General features: G+C 36.9%; 1 protein-coding gene across 8 annotated transcripts in view; it reads right to left on the minus strand.

Moving 5' to 3' along the window:
- FHIT (fragile histidine triad diadenosine triphosphatase) overlaps positions 1-24350 on the minus strand; it is a 629655-nt gene that overhangs the window by 470164 nt on the left and 135141 nt on the right. Inside the window, exon 1 of one of the 8 annotated variants that reach the window (XM_030043302.2) lies at positions 5723-5891. The exons of the other annotated variants lie outside the window; for them this stretch is intronic. The gene's annotated coding sequence lies outside the window, so the exon portion shown is untranslated. Of the gene's footprint in view, positions 1-5722; positions 5892-24350 lie in introns of those variants that run through there. 8 annotated transcript variants of the gene reach the window in all.

Here is a 24350-nt window from a genome sequence, read left to right on the forward strand (position 1 = left end):
GTACCACAGTTTGGGCTGTGTGCATTATGCAGCCAAATAGCATTGATAAAACTACTACTCTGTTATACAGAAATGCAGAATGTAATTAGTATTCCACTTTGCATATGCAATTGCTGCTATACTATAATAAAGAATTAACTGATAAACAAGATTTAGGATACAACCATTTGCCCTCTTTCCAATCATTGTATTTCGTAATGAAATGGCATTGCTCAATTTAGCTTCTAAATATCTTAACAGAAAATAATGAACTTGAGATGTTCTGGAAAGAAGGCTAGGGAACGCTGTGTTGATAACAGCATTGTGTTCCCATGACAAGAATGAACTGGTAAAGTCTAGGACATAAAAAAAAAAAGTTCATTGTGTGATGAAGATAATACTGTGCTTATGCTATATTAAGTTTGTTCATTCTCCTTTCTGTGCATGTGCCTTTTACTTCCAACGCATCATAGTTGAGTCTTTGGTTTTTACTTAATTATTCCACAAAGTCATGAAGTGGTGAAAGACAAGACCTAACTGTACTGCAAAAGAACTCATTCCTGAGTTCCTGCTTTCTATTCTTTTAACTGATTCTAATAAAGTTTGCCTGCAGGCATTGAGCACAAGTACAAATACCGTGAAACACTCAAGCTTACGGAAGCTTGGTAGTTCGCCACAATTTCATTTTCACAACAAAAAAGAACAGTACAAATTAGGAGGGACAGCTCTGGAGATGTCCATGGCCCCATATACCTGGTATTTGAGAATGCCTTGTTTGAAAAACAAGTTACAATACTGAGACCGGCAGCATGAAGTATAAAACAGAAAAGGTTACTCAAAGGATACCCTACAGAAAATAGCACCACATGTATTCTGCTGTCTTAAAAAATAATTTTTTTTTTTTTTAAATCACTACATCAATACACTTACTTGGATTCCATTTCTAGCATTTCAGGAATCACTAAAGTACTATGTCAAACTCCCTTCTTGCTGCAACCGAAGATGTCATTTTATAGTAGCTACGTCTTTTCTTTGTTTCTGTTTTCTGTTATTGTTTGGGATAATATTTGACAGAAGTATGCTACTTCTTGAGGTGTATTCACCTTACCAAGTGACACACTTCAAATGTTTTTATATTTTATGCTTCTATTTCATTCTCCTCTAGAAGTATGTTACCTAAACGATGCGTATAGGGGAAAAGACAAGTCACTGAAGAAAGTACTTGAATGGCTCAAAGACCTCAAATGCACACAAAATTTTGCTACCTTACCTCAAATCACAGTCCTCAGCTGTCACAGTCTGACCTATATCAGGGTCTGCATACAAGCACTGAACAAGCATTTCAATATTTTCTTCATAGTATCTAACCATATTTATTCAGATGTTGCTGTTAAATTGGTACTAACAGTTGTTGTGGGTAAGTGCCATCCATCCATTCTCTTCATTTGACAGGTAAAGCATTTCTCTAAACTATAAACATATCTGTGAAATGAAAGGACACTCCCATTTCCACAATATATGAATATACTGCTTGGCATTAAAAGCAAAAGCTTATATCACTGCTTAAGAAGGAAAACAGAATGGCAGAGACGAAAGCAAGCTAGGGAGTAACGACCAACAGCTACCTTCAGCTACATTTCAAAGTCCTTTTCTTTCTCCTTAAACAAACTAAACCCCTGCATGATTAATTAATCCAGGATTTTCCAACTTGAATATCTCCACATAAAGATTAGCTTCTCAAAATCTTTAACCTATCACTAAAAATTAAAGAGCATTGCAAAAAAAAATGGAGCAGTCACTAATTCACTGTGATATGGTGAGAGATCACCCTCTGCTCTTGTGGTAGCAGCACTTTTTAAATAAGGCTTTCATTAAACCTCCCAAAGCATGGTCGTTCCCCAAGTCTTGCAAGCAGGATACAGATTTGAGAATGTTCCCTCCCAAAAGATCAAAGTTGTTTTCAGAACGGAAGTTTACCAGTAATGCATTTAGAAAAGCAATACCACCACACTATAAGTTTTTCTCATCTTGAAAACACTTCACAATATTAAGCTGGTGTCATTATCCCTTTTTCACTGAACAAGGCACAAAAGGATAAGTAACATGGCAAAAGTCTTAACAGCGACAAAGCTGGAGACAGAATTTACATATGACACCCTGTTCCTTATCCTACTTCCAAGGCTACACAGCTTCACTTTTATCCTATTATTTACATGAAAATACAAAGCCTACTAGCATTAGGGTATCTTTGTGCCAAAGGAAGGTTAAAGTGTATTAAAAATACTGTGACAGCAGTCTGCAAAACCTTCACTGAATGGGTTCTAGTACATGCCAGTGGGAATGTCTCAAGCTGGCCTGTAAAATTAATTCCTTGCTCTTTTTAGATGAACTTATCTGGAACCAGAACTAATGTTAATACATTTGAAAAGAAGAATTGCAATGTCCTGTTTTATACTTTACCTGACATCAAATCTGTGCTGGATATAAGCCTTAAATATTGACTAGCTCCTAGTGTAGAAGCTTGTAACATCTAAATTCTAACTGCTTCTAAAACATTCTGGAAGGAAAACAGCTGTATCTTCCAAGGGAAGTGGAATAGTGTCCTAGTTTCAGCTGGGATAGAGTTAACTGTCTTCCTAGTAGCTGGTACGGTGCTATGTTTTGAGTTCAGTATGAGAAGAATGTTGATAACACTGATGTTTTCAGTTGCTGCTAGTAGTGTTTAGACTAATGTCAAGGATTTTTCAGCTTCTCATGCCCAGCCAGCGAGAAAGCTGGAGGGGCACAAGAAGTTGGCACAGGACACAGCCAGGGCACCTGACCCAAACTGGCCAACAGGGTATTCCATACCATATGACGTCCCATCTAGTATAGGAACTGGGAAGTGGGGGCGGGGAATCGCCGCTCGGGGGACTAGCTGGGTGCCGGTCGGCGGGTGGTGAGCAATTGCACTGCGCATCATTTGTACATTCCAATCCTTTCATTATTGCTGTTGTCATTTTATTAGTGTTATCATTATCATTATCCGTTTCTTCTTTTCTGTTCTATTAAACTGTTCTTATCTCAACCCGTGGGTTTTGCTTCTTTTTCCCGATTTTCTCCCCCATCCCACTGGGTGGGGGGGGAGTGAGTGAGCGGCTGCGTGGTGCTTAGTTGCTGGCTGGGGTTAAACCACGACAAATAGTAATTGTTTTTCCTAGCACTTTCATTTTACATCAAGACAGATTAATCTCTAGAGTAATTACACTCATTAAAATGGGTTTGGCTGATTACGTTTCACCTAAGCTTTACTACTACCACACTAGTGCTTGTTGACTTGTTAATTAAAAATGCAGGTCCATCAAGATAGTCAGAAAATGAAAAACTTCCTTAGAAATGGTAGTCTCTATAGCTGCTAATTGTTGCATGCCTAAAGCCAGTTTAGTACACAGGAGAGCAAACTATAAAAGATAATTTTTTTCTTTATGCAAGAGCAATGAACAATGAGTAATAAAAGGTATCAATTATTCACATTGCTTCCCAGCAGTTTAGAATTTCAAGAGGAAAAAAAAAGATAAGAAGCGATACTGCTTTTGAGGAAAGAGTAAAAATTATTTGGTAAAATGCAGATAGCTCTGAACAGATAATTTGGATAAATATATTACTATTAATTTGGAATGAAAAAAAAACATACCAAGCTTAGTTTATTTCTCAATTTCTTAATAATATGGATTCTTTGCCGAAGTATAATTTCCAGAATTGAAAACTAAGGTCAGAGAAGCCACTGACTAGCTCACACTTGGTGTTACCAAGCCAAAAACTGTTGCCCTGCAAGAGCTGATGCTTCCGAGAATGTTGAGAAACCACAGCTGACCCTTTGCCTCCTTGGCTTGAATCAGATGTACTTATGCACCAACAGCTAAATATTTGAAGAACAGTTGCTTCCACAGACATGGGGCTTGTCTCCAACTTGCTAATGTTGGAAACATGGTGTATATTGGAAAAGTCAGCTCCCCTTGGATTTTGGGGGGTTTTTGTTGGTTTTTGGTTTGGGTTTTTTTTTAAAGAGAGAGGTAAGGAACAGTAATGAAAGGAACATGAAAATTGGAAGTGTCAAAATGTTTCAAAATGTTTATTAATACTTATGAGCTAGTAAATATCATCTACCAATGAAGTAAACCTTTTCACAGGAATGCAAACTACACATTCTATGCTTAAAAACTTTTTATCTTGGTGTACCCAAAGGGAATAATTAAATTGAACATTTCTTCCTGCCATTTTTTCCGATTTCAGTATTCATGTGTTCCCTCTCACTTATCCACACTGAAAAAGCATTCATTTAGATTTAGGTTTGGTGCCCATACTTTAACTCCACTGCATTATTTATTAACTGAAAGAGTAGAAAGCACCCTGGAAGTACGCAGAGAGCACAGACCGATAAAACCAAGTTCACATAGAACTAATCAGCAGAGAAGTTTTATGTTGCCATTGAGAAGAAGGCATCAAGAGAAGAGCTGGAAAGAATGTGCTAGAATTTGCAAAGATAATTTCTAAAAAATTAGAAATTGCATTAATTATTTAAAGGACCAGAACTAGATCTGCCAGACAAAGACCAAAGATGACTACTGCGGATGCTAGAAAGACAAGAAGGATGGACTACAGATAGGGACCAGGTACGGTCCCTAAAAAGCATCTCAAATTACTGCTGTCAGACAGAATGCTGAGGTGTGCCACTGCTGTCATGAAGGAGAATATTTCACATAATCTAAGCCAACTGAATTGAAACAGAAATGTTTAATATGACAACAAAGCACCAACAAAAGTGAGGGCATAGAGAGGGAAACCACTGCACTGGAAATTGAGCAGAATTCCTTGTGAATACAATGATACAGAATCACTCTTATAAATCTCAAGACAACAGGTCATGGCAGGAAACATGGACAGACCTAGCTGTGTCCAGCTCAAAATACTGAAATCACAGGTTTTGTAGAACACATTTTAGGATTAGGGTTAGTATTAAAAGAGTAAATGAAAGAAGTCAAAGAATAAGAACACTGATTGCCCTGCATTGTATTCAAGCAGCTGCCATACCCATGGTAACAGTATTACACAGTTTGCAAGACCTGCAAAGGAAAGGCATATTAGCTTTCTAAGCCTTAAAAAGGTAACTACCCTACCCATGAGGCATTTGATGAATTTGTCCATTTTAGCTCTTCTTAACAGAATGGATTCAACAAAAGACTGATTTGTGTTTTCTTCCTTCCCCTAAGTCCTTAAATTATTACATTACAGTGGTTTAGAATATTGATATAATCATGCATTTTTCTAAATAATAAAATATGAAAAAAAAGAAAGGGCTAGCTTTCCTTTATGGTATTTTCTTAATGAATTCAAGAGGGAAAAAAAGGATATCAAGAGTTTATGAACTGTTTAAACATAAAGCCAAAGAATTATAGATAAAGTTCCAAACCATTAATCCATTATATACTGTGAATTGGACAACCCCAGTGAGATATCATTTCCAGAAATGAATCAAGCAAAGCCATCAGCAAATAGTTAACACTCTGAACCTCTGAAACACTCTTTGATTCAATTCAAGCTGCAAACCTCTATGTTTAGAAGCTAATTTACACTGGAATCTGGAATTTAATCATCTCTTCTCATGCATTTGAAAAAGGATGACTTTACTTCACATAGTCTAAATTAACTTTGAAATTTTGCTACACATAGTAATATAATATCTAGTCAGATATGCTGATCTTACCTTGAAAGAAATTAATTGCTTGATTCCTCCTCTTAATATTATCCTGATGCTGATAAAATTTCCCTAGGCAGCACTATGAGATGCTCTGGAATTTGCTCAGATAGAGTAGCATGTATATAAAACCACATAAAGATCATCAGTGAAGGGGAAAGAAACACATTTTAGACAGGAGGAAAGAAGATTTTTTGTTTGATCCAAAGTTCACTGATTTCAAAATAAATCAACCAAAGGCCATTGAAATAAATTTTTTTTTAAAAAAAGTTGTATTTACAAAGTGAGCATAATGTTGAATTTTCCTTTTTATTTTGTTGTTGTTGTTACTTTTAAGTCAATAAAACTTCTACCTGTGCCATTATTCACATCATGCTTACTGCAAGAACACTACCAAAGTGATTAGCTACAGATTTCCAAAAGTGCTCTGAAGAACCCTCTGGAAGGGAAAATTCTGAGAAGTCTAGATGTTCAAGCGGTAAATAAAGGGGAAAGTTTATGATTTTCTCTTCCTCAAGAAACAAATTCTTCAATCAGTAACAAGGAAAAAACCCCATAATCAATATGAAGAGAGTCTTCCTATGCTTCAGACTGTATGAAGGCAGATGTGTTTTCTGATAAGAGTCCTCTAGCTCAGGAAGAAAAATGTCAAGTATTAGCACGATCTAGAGGGTTTATTCTTGTTCAACATTTGAAGGGAACAGCAAGTTTCTTGATCCTTCTAAGCCAAAGTCCCAACCTTCACAGAATCACAATGCAGTCAGGTCCTCTCTCAATAAAGTAAAACAGTGTGAAATTAGGATAAGTTATTATTAGTTAGCATACTAAACACTTAAGCTGGTTTATTATCACCATGCTGGGCTCTACCGATCCCCAGGAGTTCATATTGATGATCGTTCCACAGAACAGGATCTGAAAGCAGCCATTTTTAAGGAGACTAAGAAATTCTCCAAGAGAAAACTCTATAGACGGATATTTAAAAAAGAAATTGATGTAAGGGGATGGGAATTCCTGATTTAATTCCTTGTGACTCTAAAATAAGAAATTTTCCATGCAGTAGAATCACATGAAAGAGGAAAGCAGCTTTCCATATTTTTTGGCAAACTGGAATAACCAAGTTGTGGTGTCCCCATAAAGCATACTGGTCCACAGACTGAAGCAAAGCTTTGCTATTTCTACGGGATATTGGCTTCTTCCATTAAAGAGTAAGCAAATGCAATGAACTCCCAATTTATTTACAGCATATTCATATTAATATTATCCCCTTCTCACTTATTCCCCTCAAATTAGTAATTAAAATGTTGAGGCCTGAAACTGGATTCTTAAATATACATTCCACAAATCACAGCTATGCATTCATATTATCTCTGTATAACTTTAACCAATTTTAAACTAAAAAACATTTGCACTTTTCACCTTTCCCAGAAAGCGTATGTTTTTATTTATAGTTCTATACTATTTCTTAATCTTCATAACACAAAGTAAATTAGGCATAACATGCCTTTATTTACAATGGAATACAAAATGGTAGCTAAGTGTATCAAGTCCTTTGTAATGTATTTACATATCCAATGAGCAAAACAGTAATATCATCTGTAGATAAAGAAAAATGCGTAATATTGTAACGTTTACAACACAAATTAATGATTGTCTGCTACACAAAGATGCTAATCCACTCCATAGTGAAGCACTGGAGAGTATTATATACATCTTTTTCTTTTTTTTTTTCATTAAATTGCTAAAATAAAATGTCATTGCTTACCTATAAAATCACTTCTCTTCTGCCTCTTATGTTTAGTAAACTTGTAGTCAGTATTAAATTGTTAATATAGCTTGAAAAGAGTGCATTGGGATTTTTCACAAGCAATTAAGGTCAATTAATGCTCAATACATTACTTTCCATTTGATAGCTTACACTGGTAGCAGATATTTAACTCATAATCAGTTATTAAATTTTCTGCTCACTAAGCTAGGTGAAGACTTCCAACACCCTTTTTTTGTTGTTGTTTGATTTTTATTTTTAAAGTTATATAAAAAAAACTTAAATGTAAACATTTATTCTTCGAGACGCATTTATCTGATGTACATAAGCTTTTATTTAAAAATTAGTTTCTCTTTATTTCACCCTGAATATAGGCAAACTACAAGGTATCAACTTCTCTACTTGAAGAAGAGTCAATGGCTCTGCAGACAGCTTCAATACACATCCACCCAGAGTTCCAACACAGAGACAAATAGCAAGGTTCAGTCCATGACAGGAATAATGCTCCAAGGTGACGACCAAACATTGGGCTGAAACTTTGCCCCTTGCTCAGAAACATCACATTGCATCAACATTATTCAGCTAACATGGAAATTGCAATCCATTTGCTTATGAGCCACAGCCATCAGCAGTTAACCAGGCAGATAAATAACTGAACAATAAGTCAGGTTAACTTTTAAAAAACAGCAGCATGTAGAAGGAATCCACAGCACTTGGTTCCAGCCAACAATGAACACACTTAAGATCACCCTGCACCTTTCTTAAGAACAGCAAAGTTGTGCTTAATTAGCTTTAACATTACTAAAAACATCAGAATCTATAACCATTCATGCCATTGACAAACCGACCTCTGTGGCTTTGTTTTTATTACTAAAAATACAGTAATGATAGTAAATTATAAGTTTTCATGCATGCAGCTCCTTTTAGTGATTAACTAAGTAATGTCTAATTTCATTTAAGAACAAATACATTTCTATCTTCAGAAAAAAAAACCCGAGAACTAATTCAAATAAGCTGATATATGTATATCTGATTTACAATATAAGGGGAAAAAAAAGCTTTTAAGGTAATTTTCCAGGAAAAATGTGCAATCGGAAAACTAAAAAAAGTTTGAAGGAAAAAGGATTGTAAAAATAGAAGGCATATAAATTGTGGGAGACATTTATGACAACATGAGTTCTCAAAACGAATGCTATGGATAACAGATGCAGAAAATTCAAATATATGTGAACTATTTTGACCTAGTATTCTTTTTAATTTGCATTTGGCAAGTCACAGAAAGTGAAAGGCCAATCTGAAAGAGTTATTTCCAAAATGGATTCCTACCCCACAGTCTTTCCTGTATGCAGAAATTGAGCTTTATAGGTAAAACAACAAAAATGACTAATGACCCTTGACATTAGAATTTAAAATGTCCTTCATGCAAATACACTGGTTCCTTGATTCTTTTGTAATACAATAGCAAGCAGGTATTAGAATTGGGAAAAAAAAAGGCAAAAGGAGATGCATGGAAATTACACAATGAAGTAGTTTCATTGTTATATTGAGAGGAGTATGAAATGAATACAAGATAACACTGATAGAGTAGTCTAGCAAATCTTTTCCCCTCAAACTATCCATTCACTTAGATTGCCCTCATTGCAAAAAAAGATTTAAAAAAAAAATCAAATTACATGATTTAATCTGTTCAGCAACAGCTTAAATAGCAGGAAACAATAATTAATTTTAGCGAGAAAATGAGAGGTTTCTTCTTAAAAGGATAGTGTCAGATTAAATTGACCCATAACGTACATACAATCACATGAGCTTTTTGAAAAATTGATCAACAGAATTTCCATATTTTAGAAAACTAGAAATCAGCATCTAATATAAGAAGTCCTTTGCCTTTCACTACTTTTAGCACAAACACGGCTGCACTCCATCGCTACGTGAATGTCTAAAGAGTGAAGTTACAAAGGATGGCTGCACAAGCTCAGAGTTTGGCTCTAAAAGGGGAATCCTTCTCCACCCCTGGAATTCCTCTTCCATGACCCCTGTCCTTCCAGACATGGTCCCTCTGCTCAGCTCTGGAACCCAGCATGCCCTTCGGAAAGCACACTCAAACCCAACATAATGCACACTTTGTGTTACATTACAAGCTGAATTAGTTCAGGGATGGGTTAAATGCATGCCAGAGCGGGGAGAGCAGAGTAACAGGTCCCCTGTCACTGGTACAGAGTTGTTAGGACAGCTCAGTTGTCCCACGTAACTTCCCGTTAAATGCAAGTCAATGACAATTATTTCAATTTCCAAACTTCAAGAAACGGAATAGGAAACAAAATGAAGCATCTGTTATTTTAAAAGTATTTTTATAACTAATATTTCATTAGCAATGTCATGTTAAAAAATTAAAATTAATATGTACAGAAAAGATTATACCTATCATTGTACCGAAACATAACAACATGAGACAGACTATCCATAGCAGATTGCAAAGTTTGTGATCTCAAAGGAACATGCATGTTTTGAGTTGACCAAGAACAACTACAGGATTAGATCTGAACTTAAGACATTTTCCTTTTAGCCAGTCCGCCTTCTACAGATTTTCAAACATCTCTAGAAAAACTGATTTTCAAAAGAAATAAATAGCTTCTATCTATTTGGTTTACTTTCCCACACTCACAATGATCTCAAATATATCTGTTCAAAATGTCTTTTTCTACCAATTTGGTCCTTTTCCGTTGATCAGACATTGATTTCTTTTACTTCCCTTATTGCTAATAGAAAACTAGAGCAATGCTGGGTTGTGTAACTATTCATTTGCATGCCCTCCATCATCAGTGAACATTAGAATAATTCTGGAAACAGTTTTATTAAACATGTATTCCCTCTGCCATGGCAAACCCTAATAACACCTAACAAGGTGCAACCAGGGAAAACCGATTTGAAGTTGCAAGAAAGTTGTCTGACATGGGGCAAGCTTTTTTCTCATATCAAGAGAGAGGAGAAAATATCAAAGTAGTGGAGGCATTAGACATTTACTATTAAAAGAAACTGATACCAAAAGATGTGAACATCACCAAAAAAATCAACAATAGCAAAACACAAAAATCAGAACAGAAATCCATTCTCAGACCTTGAGGCCAGATTTCTGTTCACCCCAAAAGAAAAAGAGGCTGGAACACAGGTGTTTGCCTTGATCACAAGCAGCTTTACTGCACTTAGTGATAGCAACAGCTACCTTGCCTATAATCCAAATCCAAGACTGAACTGCTGCTCACCCAGAGCTGATAACTGCATCTTTAAGATTTGGAACATACTCCAAATCTCCTAACTACATGTAACAGAGAATGGTATAGCCCAGTAACATTAAACATTTTGGGGATAAGACTGAAATAGTAACAAGTTATTTGTATTAAACCAGTCTTGACAGGTTTTCTTCTGCAGCAAAGCCAGCACACCCTACAAGAATGATTAAAAGATGCTACAGCACAAATTAAAGAAAGATGAAAATAATGAACTAGAGATATAAACAAGTAAATATTACATTTTGCTTCATTTCCACAAAGAAAAAATAAACTGAAGTTAAGAATCAGACAAGGATATGTCTCATGGTTAAAGCTCTGCATATACTGAAAATTAGCTCCAAACTAGCTACTATATCTAAACTATAAAACAGGCTGCAGATGGGAAGAACAAGTGACCCTTAAACTTTAGTTTAACTATGTATTACACAAGACAAATTGGACAAGCAAAACAATTTGCTTTGCAGAATTCGCTCAACGAAATGCTATTTGCAGAAGGCTAAAAACGCTGTCCCAATATTGCGTGGTATTTGGATTATCTATTATACCAAGAGGCAAAAAAATTAAACAACTTGAAAATCAGATCCACTTGTCATGAAAAGAAAGTTTCTGAAAAACAATAAAAGAGGCTCCAAATTGAACTTCATCAGAAAACAATTCAATTGCTCCAGTACCAAAATTTAAATGGGAAAAGAAATGCAAAATATAAAGGTTCTGAGACTGTTTCTTGTAAATTAGAAAGATAACCTTTCATGGGTTCTTTACTGAATATTTGTGTACAGCAAGCACCAGAAGTCATCTTCTAACATAGGGTCTTGTAAAGGATTGTTAAAATTCCTAGTTGTGGTCTATGATTCCTTTTGAACAGAAAGATAAATGTGCTGAAGAAATTAAGAACTGGATAAAACAAAGTCAGTATTGAGGACTCTGGAAGCTGCAAAGCTGTAGGAAGAAGAAAATTCCAAGCAGAGCTATTTTCAACTTAAATACTCTAAAAGGACATAAAAAAGGGGGCGGAGGGCGGGCATGCAGAGGGAGGACTCAAAGCATGAAACAGTTCTCTCAACAAAATTTTTATAGTCAAAGCTTGTTGCCATGTTTTTGGACTATGTTCAGAAAGCCTTAAGATCTGACTACAATCATCAGACCAACTCTCACCTTGGTGATATATTTCTTCGTATAGGATTGGAAAAGGTACTTTCACAGAGGACGACCCCTCAAGAAGCTACGGGCCAGCTACATTCCACATTCCCATCTCTTACTGCCATTTGCCTGCTATGCAAACAAAACTGATACTGAAGGTGTGAATATCACGAGAGACTTGTCCTCTGCAAAGCAGATCTCTTCAGGCAATACTGACATTGTTTCGTTCATTTATTGCTATTGAAACTGATATAGAAAATGGAGGAGTTCAGCACTCAGAGGCCACAAAATTCTTCCAGTGATAGTTTCTTTTCTTTGAAAATTCCAGGCAAAAATCTAAGCTGCTTTCTGTAGCAGCCAGAGTATCCTAAAAACCTGCTGAAAAAGGACAGAAATTCTAGTACAATAGAAGCTTAGAGACAAATCTCACTTTGCATGGATTTGCCAATTTATACATCCTGAGGACTACTTCACAGTATCCTTTGAGCAAGACAAGACTACTTCAAACACACTTGTCCATCTTCTCCTCATCCTCATATTGATGTGCTCCTCCCTATCACAGTTCAGGCTTGGTTATCCAACAGCACTTGAAGGGCTGTTCACCTACAGCTCACCTGCCTGAAGTTAGCTAAACCTTATCTTTGATACACTTACTTACTAAACTGCTGTTGCTCCTCTAAGACGTAGCAGAAGTCAGACAGAATACTTTACAGAGTCTGGAGCCCTTCATTTCAGAAGCTTACAGGGAGCACAGAGTACTACTTCATCTACTAGATGACCAGAGAGAGCAGTGAACCCGTCACTGAACAGCTGATGTGTATGCCAAGACAACATACCGCTGAACGCCCAGGTGATGCAACAGGATGTGATCGCCCCTTTCCTCTGAGAGGAAAAACACATTTCCTGCTTTATTAGTGTATCACTATTGTAATAAGGTGCAACTCCAGCCATAGAAATTATAGTAGGGATAATGGCCATCTATCTGTCTTTACACAAAGGGCCCCAATTCTCCTTGTAACATGTGTAACTCTCATAAAATATAAGCACACTAACACAGCACATTAAACCTGGTGAACTGGAACATCTTTTATGAAGGCAAGTCCAGCTATCTGTTTGGTGGGCAGGAGGTCTGCCAACCTGCATGCACACAGCACAGCCACAGAAGAAAGCTGTCTCCATGGCACTCAGAAGTTAATGTAGCCCTTCCTCAACTTATGACATGGGGGGTATCATCACAATAGTCTAAGAAAAACTGGAAAGGAGCTCAGTACATAATCTCACATGCCCCTTTATGCATCCTTTTTCCTTTTGTGTTTACATCCAGTTGAAGAATACTTCAGTACTAATACAGCCATCAAACCCCCTCCTTGACACATGAATTCACAGGTTTTCCAAGGTATGTCCACTGAATCATGTCAGTATTTAGTCATTGAATGCCAGTTGCATCACTTTTTGTTAATCCCTTTGTTCCTTTAGCCCAAGGCTAGTATTTCTTTTGATCAATATAAATCTTTTCTGTCATCTTATTTTTGCTGTCACTCTGTGAAGTATTATGTTGCTGAGCCAAGATCTTCATTTATCCCCGATATTGCAGTCCTGTCCCTCCTGACAGTTACCCTGTGAATATATCATTATCAATCTCCCTGATCCTCCCAGGTTTGTACATAAATTCACCTCTCATGAACTGACTTCCATAAAGTCGTAAGTCCCACCCCATTAAATGCTAGCTGCTGCAACAGAGGCTTTACTTGAAAGTAGCACCGTCGAGAGACATGTTTGTTGTATTCTATGTCGAAGAGACCCATTCAGCAACAGTCAAGTGGGGATGCAAGGAGTTCAAACCATGGATACTGGAAGCTCCAGCTAATTTTTCACATCTATTCAAAGTGGTATTTAATTTAATACTTAGTGCAGCACCACTTCCCACTTTATACTGCAATACCTCTTTATACTTAAGTAGAAATACCAATGAAATAGCTACAGAAAAAAAAAAATTCTTAATTTTATACACTTAGCACACAGTAAATATGAGAAAAATATTTGTATGCACAACCGTTAGACCTTACAAATCTTTTCATGCATACAAATGTGAAGCTGAATCCTTTCCATTCAGAACAGCTGAAAATTCAAGTCTGCCGTTTTCTCTGCACTGCTACCCAATATCAAAATCCAACGTTTTTCATATCAGCTAAACAGAACCCCTGTCCAGAGCTGGAAGGAGGATAATGGACATAGTTTACAGAAACACTGTCATCACTGGGACAGATTCATAGCTACAATAAACTGTAGTAACGCTATAAGAGTATTATCACCTATCACTCTTCATAATACAACACATTTTTCACTAATTCGGAAAACACTCAAAAGTTGGTGTCTTTCTGTGCTTTTGCTTCTCCATCCTTCTCATGTACACTTCAGAAGATGATGAAGAATAGCTCTACTTAACCATACAGTTATCCAGCCAGAGGAAATGCATAATGCAAATATTTAAACACTAGCACTAATAAAAACTCACCCCCCACCCCCACTCTTATTCCCTTGTTAATACTACTATTCTTGCATTTTGTTCTGTGGGTCATAAGCCCATACACATAAATACATACATACATATACTTATATCTCTATTTACAACAGCGTAAGACAAATAGAAATACTGATTTCCTTTCAACTGACCCAAAAGCTGACAAATTGTGTGACAGTAAACAACGTCCTACTCTTTATCATACCACATTGATAACAGGAAAACAAAGTAACCTTTACATGGATACTACCTTCTGGGTTTGATAATTAAATCCAATACGACCATTTCAAGCTTTTCATGAGTATCTTCAAACCCAGAAAAATTTCCAGAACTGCCAATTTCACACTAGACAGCTTAGTTCTTGGTCTTGGCTCAGGCACAAATACCACCATGTTTGTTGGCATGAGCAGCTAATTTTCAGTAGCCTTTTCTACATACATTCCTTTAATTACCTAATTATCTCTAAATTTTGAGCAGACAACTGTATTACCAGAGCAAATAATAAGGGTAATCACATGCATAAGCAAACCAGACAAGGATACCAATGTACATCCTTGTTCAGTTCCCTTGTGCATGTGATTTTCACAGCTACAACCATTCAGGCCTTCAATACAAAGTGAGATCATTAGGATGTCCTTGCATCATCTATGGGGGTTTTTGTGTAGTTGTTTGGGGGTTTTTTGGTTTTACGGTTTGGGTCGGCTTTTTTAAAACACGTTCAACATACATCTGTTCAATTCTACCAAACTTTCCAAGTTTCATCAAAATGCTAATTTCTTTTTTCCCAGGTATGTTGTGCCAGTATTCCTGCATGTTTACTTACATTAAATAAAACCCCTTTTGATCCTTATATGCTGAGATAACACTATTTAGTCATGGTAACTAAAAGCTTGATCAATATTTCAGAAGGAAAAAAAAACATCATAGAATCGTAGAATGATTTCAGTTGGAAGGGACCTTAAAGATCATCTAGTCCCAACCCCCCCTGCCATAGGTAGGGACACCTTCCACTAGACCAGGTTGCTCAAAGCTCCATCCAACCTGGTCTTGAACACTTCCAGGGATGGGGCCACAGCTTCTCTGGGCAACCTGTCCCAGTGCCTCACCATCCTCACAGTGAAAAATTTCTTCCTTATATCTAGTCTAAATCTGCCCTCTTTCAGTTTAAAGCCATTACCCCTTCACCCTTGTAAGAAGTCCCTCTCCAGCTTTCCTGTAGGCCCCTGTTAGGTACCGGAAGGCTGCTATAAGGTCTTCCCAGAGCCTTCCCTTCTCCAGGCTGAACAACGCCAACTCTCTCAGCCTGTCCTCATAGGAGAGGTGCTCCAGCCCTCTGACCATCTTCATGGCCCTCCTCTGGACTTGCTCCAACAGTTCCATGTCCTTCTTATGTGGGAGGCCCCAGAGCTGAACGCAGTACTCCAGGTGAGGTCTCACGAGAGCAAAGTAGAGGGGGAGAATCACCTCCCTTGACCTGCTGGCCACACTTCTTTTGATGCAGCCCAGGATACAGTTGGCTTTCTAGGCTGCAAATGTACGTTGCTAGGTCATGTTGAGCTTCTCATTAACCAACACCCCCAAGTCCTTCTCCTCAGGACAGCTCTCAATCCACTCACCGTCCAGCCTGTATTTGTGCTTGGGACTGCCCCAACCCATGAGCAGGGTGTTGTACTTGGCCTTGTTGAACTTTATGAGGTTTGCATGGGCCCACCTCTCAAGCCTGTCAAGGTCCCTCTGGATAGCATCCCTTCCCTCCAGCGTGTCAACTGCACCACACAGCTTGGTATCATCAGCAAACTTGCAGAGGGTGCACTCAATCCCACTATCCACATCACCAACAAAGATGTTGAACAGCACCAGTCCCAATACTGACCCCTGAGGAATGCAACTTGTCACTGATGTCCACTTGGATATTGAGCTGTTGACTGCAACTCTTTGAGTGTGACCATCCAGCCAATCCCTTATCAATTGTAGTGAGCCATCTGTCAAATTCATGTCTCTCCAATTTAGAGACAAGGATGTCATGTGGGACAGTGTCAAATGCTTTGCACAGGTCCAGGTAGATGGCATCCGTTGCTCTTCCCTTATCCACCAATGCTGTAACCCTGTCATAGAAGGCCACCAAATTTGTCAGGCACAATTTGCCCTTGGTGAAGCCATGTTGGCTGTCACCTATCACCTCCTTTTTTTCCATGTGCCTTAGCGTAGTTCGAGGACAATCCACTCCATGATCTTGCCGGGCACAGAGGTGAGACTGACTGGCCTGTAGTTCCCCATGTCTTCCTTTTTTCCCTTCTTAAAAATGGGGGTTATGTTTCTCCTTTTCCAGTCAGTGGGAACTTCACCAGACTGCCACAACTTCACAAATACAATGGATAGTGGCTTAGCCACCTCATCTGCCAGTTCCCCCAGGACCTGCAGATGCATCTCATCAGGTCCCATGGACTTGTGCACCTCCAAGTTCCTTAGGTGGTCTCAAACTGATCTTCTCCTACAGCAGGCGGTTCTTCATTCTCCTCGTCCCTGCCTTTGCCTTCTGCAACTTGGGTGGTGTGGCTGGAGCATTTGCCAGCAAAGACTGAGGCAAAAAAGTTGTTGAGTACCTCAGCCTTCTCCATATTCAGGGTAACCAGGTTTCCCATTTCCTTCTGGAGAGGGCCCACATTTTCCCTAGTCTTCCTTTTAACACCAACATACCTATAGAAGCTTTTGTTGTTGCCCTTGATGTCCCTGGCCAGATTTAATTCTATCAGGGCTTTAGCCTTCCTAACTTGATCCCTCACTGCTTGGAGAATTTCTTTGTATCCTTTGCAGGGTACCTGTCCTTGCTTCCACCCTCTGTAGGCTTCCTTTTTGTGTTCGGGTTTGTCCAGGAGCTTCTATACTCAGTAGCAATATATAGTTCATTAATGGTAGGAAATCTCCCCAAGCTAACTTAGGATATAATTAACAACTTATGGCTAAAACAGCAGGTAAGTAGAGAGTTTAATTATTAAGAATATCTGTCAGGAAGTGTTCTTGGTTCCAGCACCCATTTCTGTTGTGTGGTTTTACCATATCTTAAAACAATTTATGTTATCCTGCAAACAATGGTGGGTAGGTGTGTTTTGGAGATTTTTTGTGTTTGTTAACAGCAAATGATAAAACACCAGTTCTGATGCTATCTTGTTCTCATTCTTCCAAAAAAAGCTTCCTTAGTCAACAGAGAGGAGACAGGCCTGTCCTCCGACAAAGATGATCAATATTTGTTTATCCTGATATGACTGAAAAAGTATGTGATAATTATAGACACAGGCTAATTTGGAGCTCATTATCTCCACGCTTTTTTGGTTCTGTTACTGCATTTTTCCATGACTGTATGTAACTTGGCAAAGTATTATTCCTTTATTATAACTCAGCATAAAGTATTTCATGTCTTCTCATATGAAGCAACACAAAAATAATCTTCACTTATTGTATAATAATAAAATAGAAATGCACTGTCTGGTATACTTCATTGCCTAAATGTATTTAAGAAGGCAGAGTTTGTTTTTCCTTAGTCCAGAAAATTCATTGTAACTGAACTAAAATACATTTTCAGAACATCAGATCATTTGTTGTCTTATTGATGACTATGCAAGCAGGCAACAACCTTTAATGTTAAATCTTTCCACTATTTTTCTTCTGAAGCTTTAGTTGATGGAAAAAATAAATTTTATTTGAAAAGAGAAATCAGAAACAAAAATAGCATTTATTTTCTTCAACATTATATATTAGCAATAAAAACCTGCAGTAATTCAACAGAATTATTATGGAGTCTCCCAGTAATAACCTGCCACAGTGAGAAAATAGTAAATAATAGACTGCCCATCACGCCAGGTGAGCCTTTACTCTGCAGTGAAACGTACACTGCAGCAGATGTAGATCAAGAGTCATTTTCAGGAGCATGAATGGATGAAAACATAAATTATAATTCCTAATACATAATAATCCAAGTTTTGTATACTCTCTCCTGCAAAGGGAAGCGTTTCACCTTTACTGTAGGAAACAGTAGAAGTCAGCTTTAGCGTATTTATTCTAAGCAGCTCTTGCAGTGACATGAAATTCTGGCAAATAATAAATATTGAATGTTTTTTGAAATTTACAATCTTTGGAGACTGTCATTTAAAAGCTAGATTATACTACTATTTATTATTCAAGGGGCATAATCAGTGAACACCTTAATTGTGTTTAACATCTAAAATAAGCAAGAATGCCAACAGAAAATAATCGTTGGTTTAAATAGGACCTATTTTAAGTATAACTGTAACCAAGAAAGTTATAGTGTTAATAATTCAATGTTGGTTGAAAACCACTCTCTTATGACTGATTTATACAGACTGAAGTAGGCATATGTTATGCTACAGGTGGATGTGAGGTCGTAAGAAACCACTTTACAGTCTTCCCAGAAGTAACAGTGTCAAAAAGGTCACCTGTGGTAAAGGATCTTTTGGATTAGTCTTTCAAATCAATGCATGAATTAAAGGCAATTTACATATAAATGGGCTAATACTCTGGCTTTGAAATTAGATGAATTTTTAAGAGATTTAAGAAACAGCAGAAAAGGTCAGTTAGGCATTAAGTATACATAATGCAATCTTTAAAAACTGCTTGTGTTGGAACTACATGTTTCTGGTTTATTAATATTTTGTATTCACAGCCTGTTCTGCTCAGAAAGGTACTGCCAGCTATTTGTGAGCAAACACAGAAAAATGATCCATGCTAGGGATATCAGATTTGAGGTAAGTATGGTCTAAGTCTTAGGAAGTAAAATTTTCTTAATATTAACATACTTTGAAAGCATTTTTGTTTTCATAAGGCAAAACTAAGAAGCTTTAGTCAAAGTCAGTGTAGATTATTATATACTGGAAAACAAACAACAGAATCTTAGGGACACTTTTGATATGACATTTTATTTTCTCCCTTCTACAAATCAAGGTTCTAGTATCACTTGATTTCTCCCTCTTTAGACCCTTATGATAAGAATGCCTTATTCATCCCTATACAGCAGAACCCGCACTGGATTTTATTGTGCCTAACAGCCCAAATACATGCCACAGACAAAGGCAAGATCTAACAATTAACCTTCAGTGTTGTGTGTGTGCATACGTGTATATGTGTAAATAATCTTTTGGAGTCAGGATTTTTCTTCCTCATCTTCAGAAAGAATCCTTAGATCTACTGTATTATTTAACATGGACATGCTTTCCTTAGACATTTGTTTATATTACTGTCTCTTTCCATAAAGAAGTCATTACTAACTCCTACTTGCTGCTGCTTTTTCACCACAGTACACCTTGGTGATGACCCTTTACTTGGCAGAATTAGGAAATGACAGCGATATGGGAACCAGTGTTGCATTTTTTAAAAAAAAAAGAAAAAAGTAAAACATATGATTACCTCCCTTTTGGATATATCTGTGTAATTAAACAGTATGTTCAACTTCCCATTCATGGATGGGACAGAACTCAAATATGAAGATATAGTCAAACAATGGACACTGAAACAAAGTACCTTCTTCAAGGCCAAGGCTAGACAGACAGTGCTTGCTCAAATCATCTAAGTAAAATCCAGCACCATAGAAATACAAACTAACAATGCAGTTCAATGCTAAAGCTGTTTTACTAACGGTACTTCTGCATAGTCAGTATCCCTGCCATTGACTTAATGTTTTGATGTTTTGTCAACACTGAGATGGATCATATTTGGTGGTTTGTTGTTTTTTTGGTTGTTTTTTTTTCCACAGCTGGGCTTGGGATAAAAAGAGGGAAGGATTATTACCAGGATTAAATAATAAAAATTTTTTAAAATCTCAGAAAAGAAGGAGTGACAGTAAGATAGCAAGCAATGCTGATGCACAGGACTGGCTATTGATGGGACATGAGAAATAACCAAAGTACTTCTCTATAACCAAAAAGAAGAAATAATATTTTAAAATATTTTAAAACAGAAGGATTGCTTGCTAAAAAGCACCAAGGAATTATAACTTAAGTTGCACGACGAGAATAATCCTTCCAATAACATCCTTGTATTGGGTTTGCATGGCAAGGTTTTGGTAGGAGAGGGGCTACAGGGGTGGCTTCTGTGAGAAGCTGCTAGAAGCTTCCCCCATGTGCAATAGAGCCAATGCCAGCCAGCTCCGAGACAGACCCACCACTGGCCAAGGCCAAGCCCATCAGCGACGGTGGTAATAAACTAAACTAATTTCCCCAAGTTGAGACTGTTTTGCCTGTGACGGTAATTGCTGAGTGATCTCTCCCTATCCTTATCTCAACCCACAAGCCTTTTGTTATATTTTCTTTCCCCTGTTCAGCTGACGAGAGGGAAAGATAGCACGGCTTGGTGTGCACCTGGGGTCCAGCCAGGGTCAACCCACCACAATCCTACAGTATTTAATAAAAGACAAAAGCAGCATCTGTCAGACATTAACAATACTGTTCTATGAAAAGCTTCAAAACCATTTATAATAAAGTTCATAATCCTTCCATACAGTTAATTTTTAAAATTACAGAATTCTAAGGAAAATATGATTATCTAATCAACCTTTAGGACAGTTTCCTTCGAAAGCCTGTTTTCCATCCTACTGTGCAGTGCAAAACTGAATTTCATGTGGTAATTGTTAAATTGGTCCCTTCCCTTACAGGAAGGCAAAAGAAATCAACAGACATTTGCAATGAGCCCTGCAGCAAGGCACAAACAAAAGCATGAAAATTTCACAGTTTGAGTTTATTTCAGAAGATAAACAATGAAGTTCTATAGATACAAATAGAATTCTGAGGTGCATAAGAGGAGTAATAAGGCATAGAAGATGCACTACAACTAACAAACTGTGGGTAAGTGGTAACAGTACTATTAAGACGATTACTTAGTTAAGTGTTCAGGTAACCAGTGATTGTCAGACGACTTAAAGTACATCCTACATATAGTATGTACTTTATCGGAATCAGATGAGTTTTAGCTTATACTACAGAACAGAACCTTCTCAAGACTCCAGGCAGCTTAGCTTTGGAAAAAATAAGGAAAAAATAAGCATTTTTATTAAAAGATATCCAAGAGACTCAAAAAAGAGAAGTACTTCCCAGCAATTTGGTAAACAGTTCTGACACTACAGAAAGTATTAACCATAAAGGAACAAGGGACACCATATGTCTAGTTCCTGTGAATGTATTATTATAGGAGAGACTCCTTATCACAAGAGCTAACTGGGCCCTCAAATATAAAAGACAATTTAAGATAGTTAAAAAGATGTTTAGCAACAGTTCTAACAAAGAATTTGAAGATTTTTTTTGTTCTCTTCCTATGGTAAATTCATTCCTACAGAACCAAAAATAACTTAAACCAATTACTGCAAATAAAAGTCAAACAGATTTACCTTGACAAATTACCATTCTGTAGGGATACTTTTAAAGCAGGTAGATGAACCTGTACAGCAATTCAGTTGATAAAAATGCTAGATTTCTTTTGGTATGTAACTGACTTTTTCTAGTGCAGATTATGCCCATAAATGGGGTCATTTCTTTAGTTGCCAATTTAACAGAAACATCTTTTGTAAAAAGTAGTAGTAAATGTAGTAAAAGCTACATGAAGTAAAAGTAAAAGATGTAGTTAAAGCTACCATGAAAAAAAAAAAAAAACAACCTGAAAATTTAATCCTATAGTACTGTGGGGTCAAATGCAACAAATACTACTTATCCATATAATTTTGAATGGTTTCATTTATGAACATGTAAGTCAGAGGAACATTATCTATTGCATATATATGAGACTCGGAGCACATGTGGAACTATGCTCATGTTTCCAATCACTGCTTTATGTGAAGTATGCAAAAATAAACATATCACTCATGCAGGTACTGGAAGATCTGGGTTAATAATAATTTCTAAAAACCCCAAATCTTAAAGGAATGAGGTCTAGCTTTTGGAAAAATAAATTAACAGCAGATCTTGCCAAGTTACACAAGAATTTTGTAAAAGAACAAAAGGTATAGTTTGTAAGGCTATAGGAGAAGCTTGTGTCAAATATAACAACAAAGGGCATGAACTTAAGCTAAGGAAAGGTCATCTTCAAAGAGAATGTTGGAAGAAATGCTTTACACAGAGAATAGTTACGACAGACAATAAAACACTACGACAACCTTTGCAACAAGTGATATAAACTTTAAAAAGTGACACGCATTTGAAAGACAGTTATTGTGCAAATAGAGAAAGAGGGACAGAGATACCTGGCCTTTTCAAAAATAGGCTTTGCATCCATCTATCTTTAAATCACCAGCATTACATCCCTATCTACTGCCTCAAAAGTCCACTAAAAGAAAATTGACACCAAACTAAACTGAAGGATCTAACAATAAGGTTCTGACAGCTGAAGTGGGTCTTAGAGATTCCATCTCCAAATGTTATTGCCTGAACTTGCCCATTTCAGTGAAGGAATAAGTCTTGTCCCATCTATTTCAGAGCCTTCATTTCTCTTTTAATAATTCTTCCAGTTTAACAAGTTTTGATTCAATAATTTGGGTGTTTTAAACCAAACATATAATCTTAAGTGGCTACCCATCACAAGTATACTCAAGTTGCATATTAAAAAACTTAAAATTTTTATCTTGTGTCATCTGGACATCACCCTGAATCCCAAATCTCTAAAAGTTAGAAAAAATATTATTTTTACCAATTCTTTGAAATATCAAAAACAGTTGAGCACTACTTTTTAAGTTCTGACCAACTGCAGAACAGGAAAGGGAAACTGTCATAACGCAGGCAAGCCTCTGAGGAAGTCTGAGCTACGTTTGGAATTGTATCCTCTGGAAGTTTCAAAAGCAGCTTGACATCATCTTTGTTACACGTCCGAGGGCACACATACACAGCTTCAAAAGTAAAAAATAACTCTCACCATAAGAAGTCTCACTGAAACAAAAATAATCAAGTCAAGATGGCTCCAGATGCTTGGTTCTTCAGTGAAGGGATCAATAAAATAGTTTAAATTACAGGATTCTATTAAAAATTGACTCTACTGTATCCTACCATATCCAATACAGAAAACAAACTCTACTAACCACAGCCACCTGCTTGCTTAAGAGGGAAACTACTTCTGGAATTAATATTTGTTATTGTCTGTGCTAACAGATTCTACTATGAGACTGGTCTTGGGTTACCACTATTCAATAATGTTGCTAATAAGAACAATTTTTACCATAATTAGCATATTTTAGAAAGCATAGAGAAGTTGAATGGTTATTAACATCTTTAACGATTTGTGGTAACTTTCACCATAAAGATGACAATATATTAGTTTACCAGATGCCAGATCATGCAATGGATCATTAACAAGAGGATGTTTTCTGAATACTTCCCAAATAAATACCAGCTGGTTTACTCTCAGCAAGCATAGTCACAAGCATCTCTTATCTGATGCACTAAACTGATGTCAAATACATCATGTATTAAAATCTCTAATGTTCATTTATAAATTCTTTGTCTCAAAAGCAGTACAGTATGTACACTATCCTGCAAAGATCCAAAATGATACAATCACTATTTTCAGACTTTAAAAAAAATATTAGGAGTTTAGTAAAATTTTTAAAATTTATTTAAATGGAAAAAAAAATTATTATATTACACAACTATTCCAGATGTACCCTACAGGGGATCTGACTATAAGATAAGGAATAGCACATTTCTTACCTGTCAAGAGTAGTTTGAAGATCAAGACAGTTGAAAAGAATCATTTCAATGGATTAATAGCTTTAGGCCACTGCATTTTAGCAATCATATCCACACATTCGAAAGAGAGACTAAAACCAATATACTCGGCTATCTGGAATATGCTGCATATTTTAGGCAAGACAATATTGATGCTCCCTGACAATCTGCTGCTGCCTATCTTACAGAGAAGCACCTGACCCTTGCACATCTC

Source organism: Aquila chrysaetos, chromosome 20 (assembly GCF_900496995.4).
Source record: "Aquila chrysaetos chrysaetos chromosome 20, bAquChr1.4, whole genome shotgun sequence".
Lineage (NCBI taxonomy): Eukaryota > Metazoa > Chordata > Aves > Accipitriformes > Accipitridae > Aquila > Aquila chrysaetos.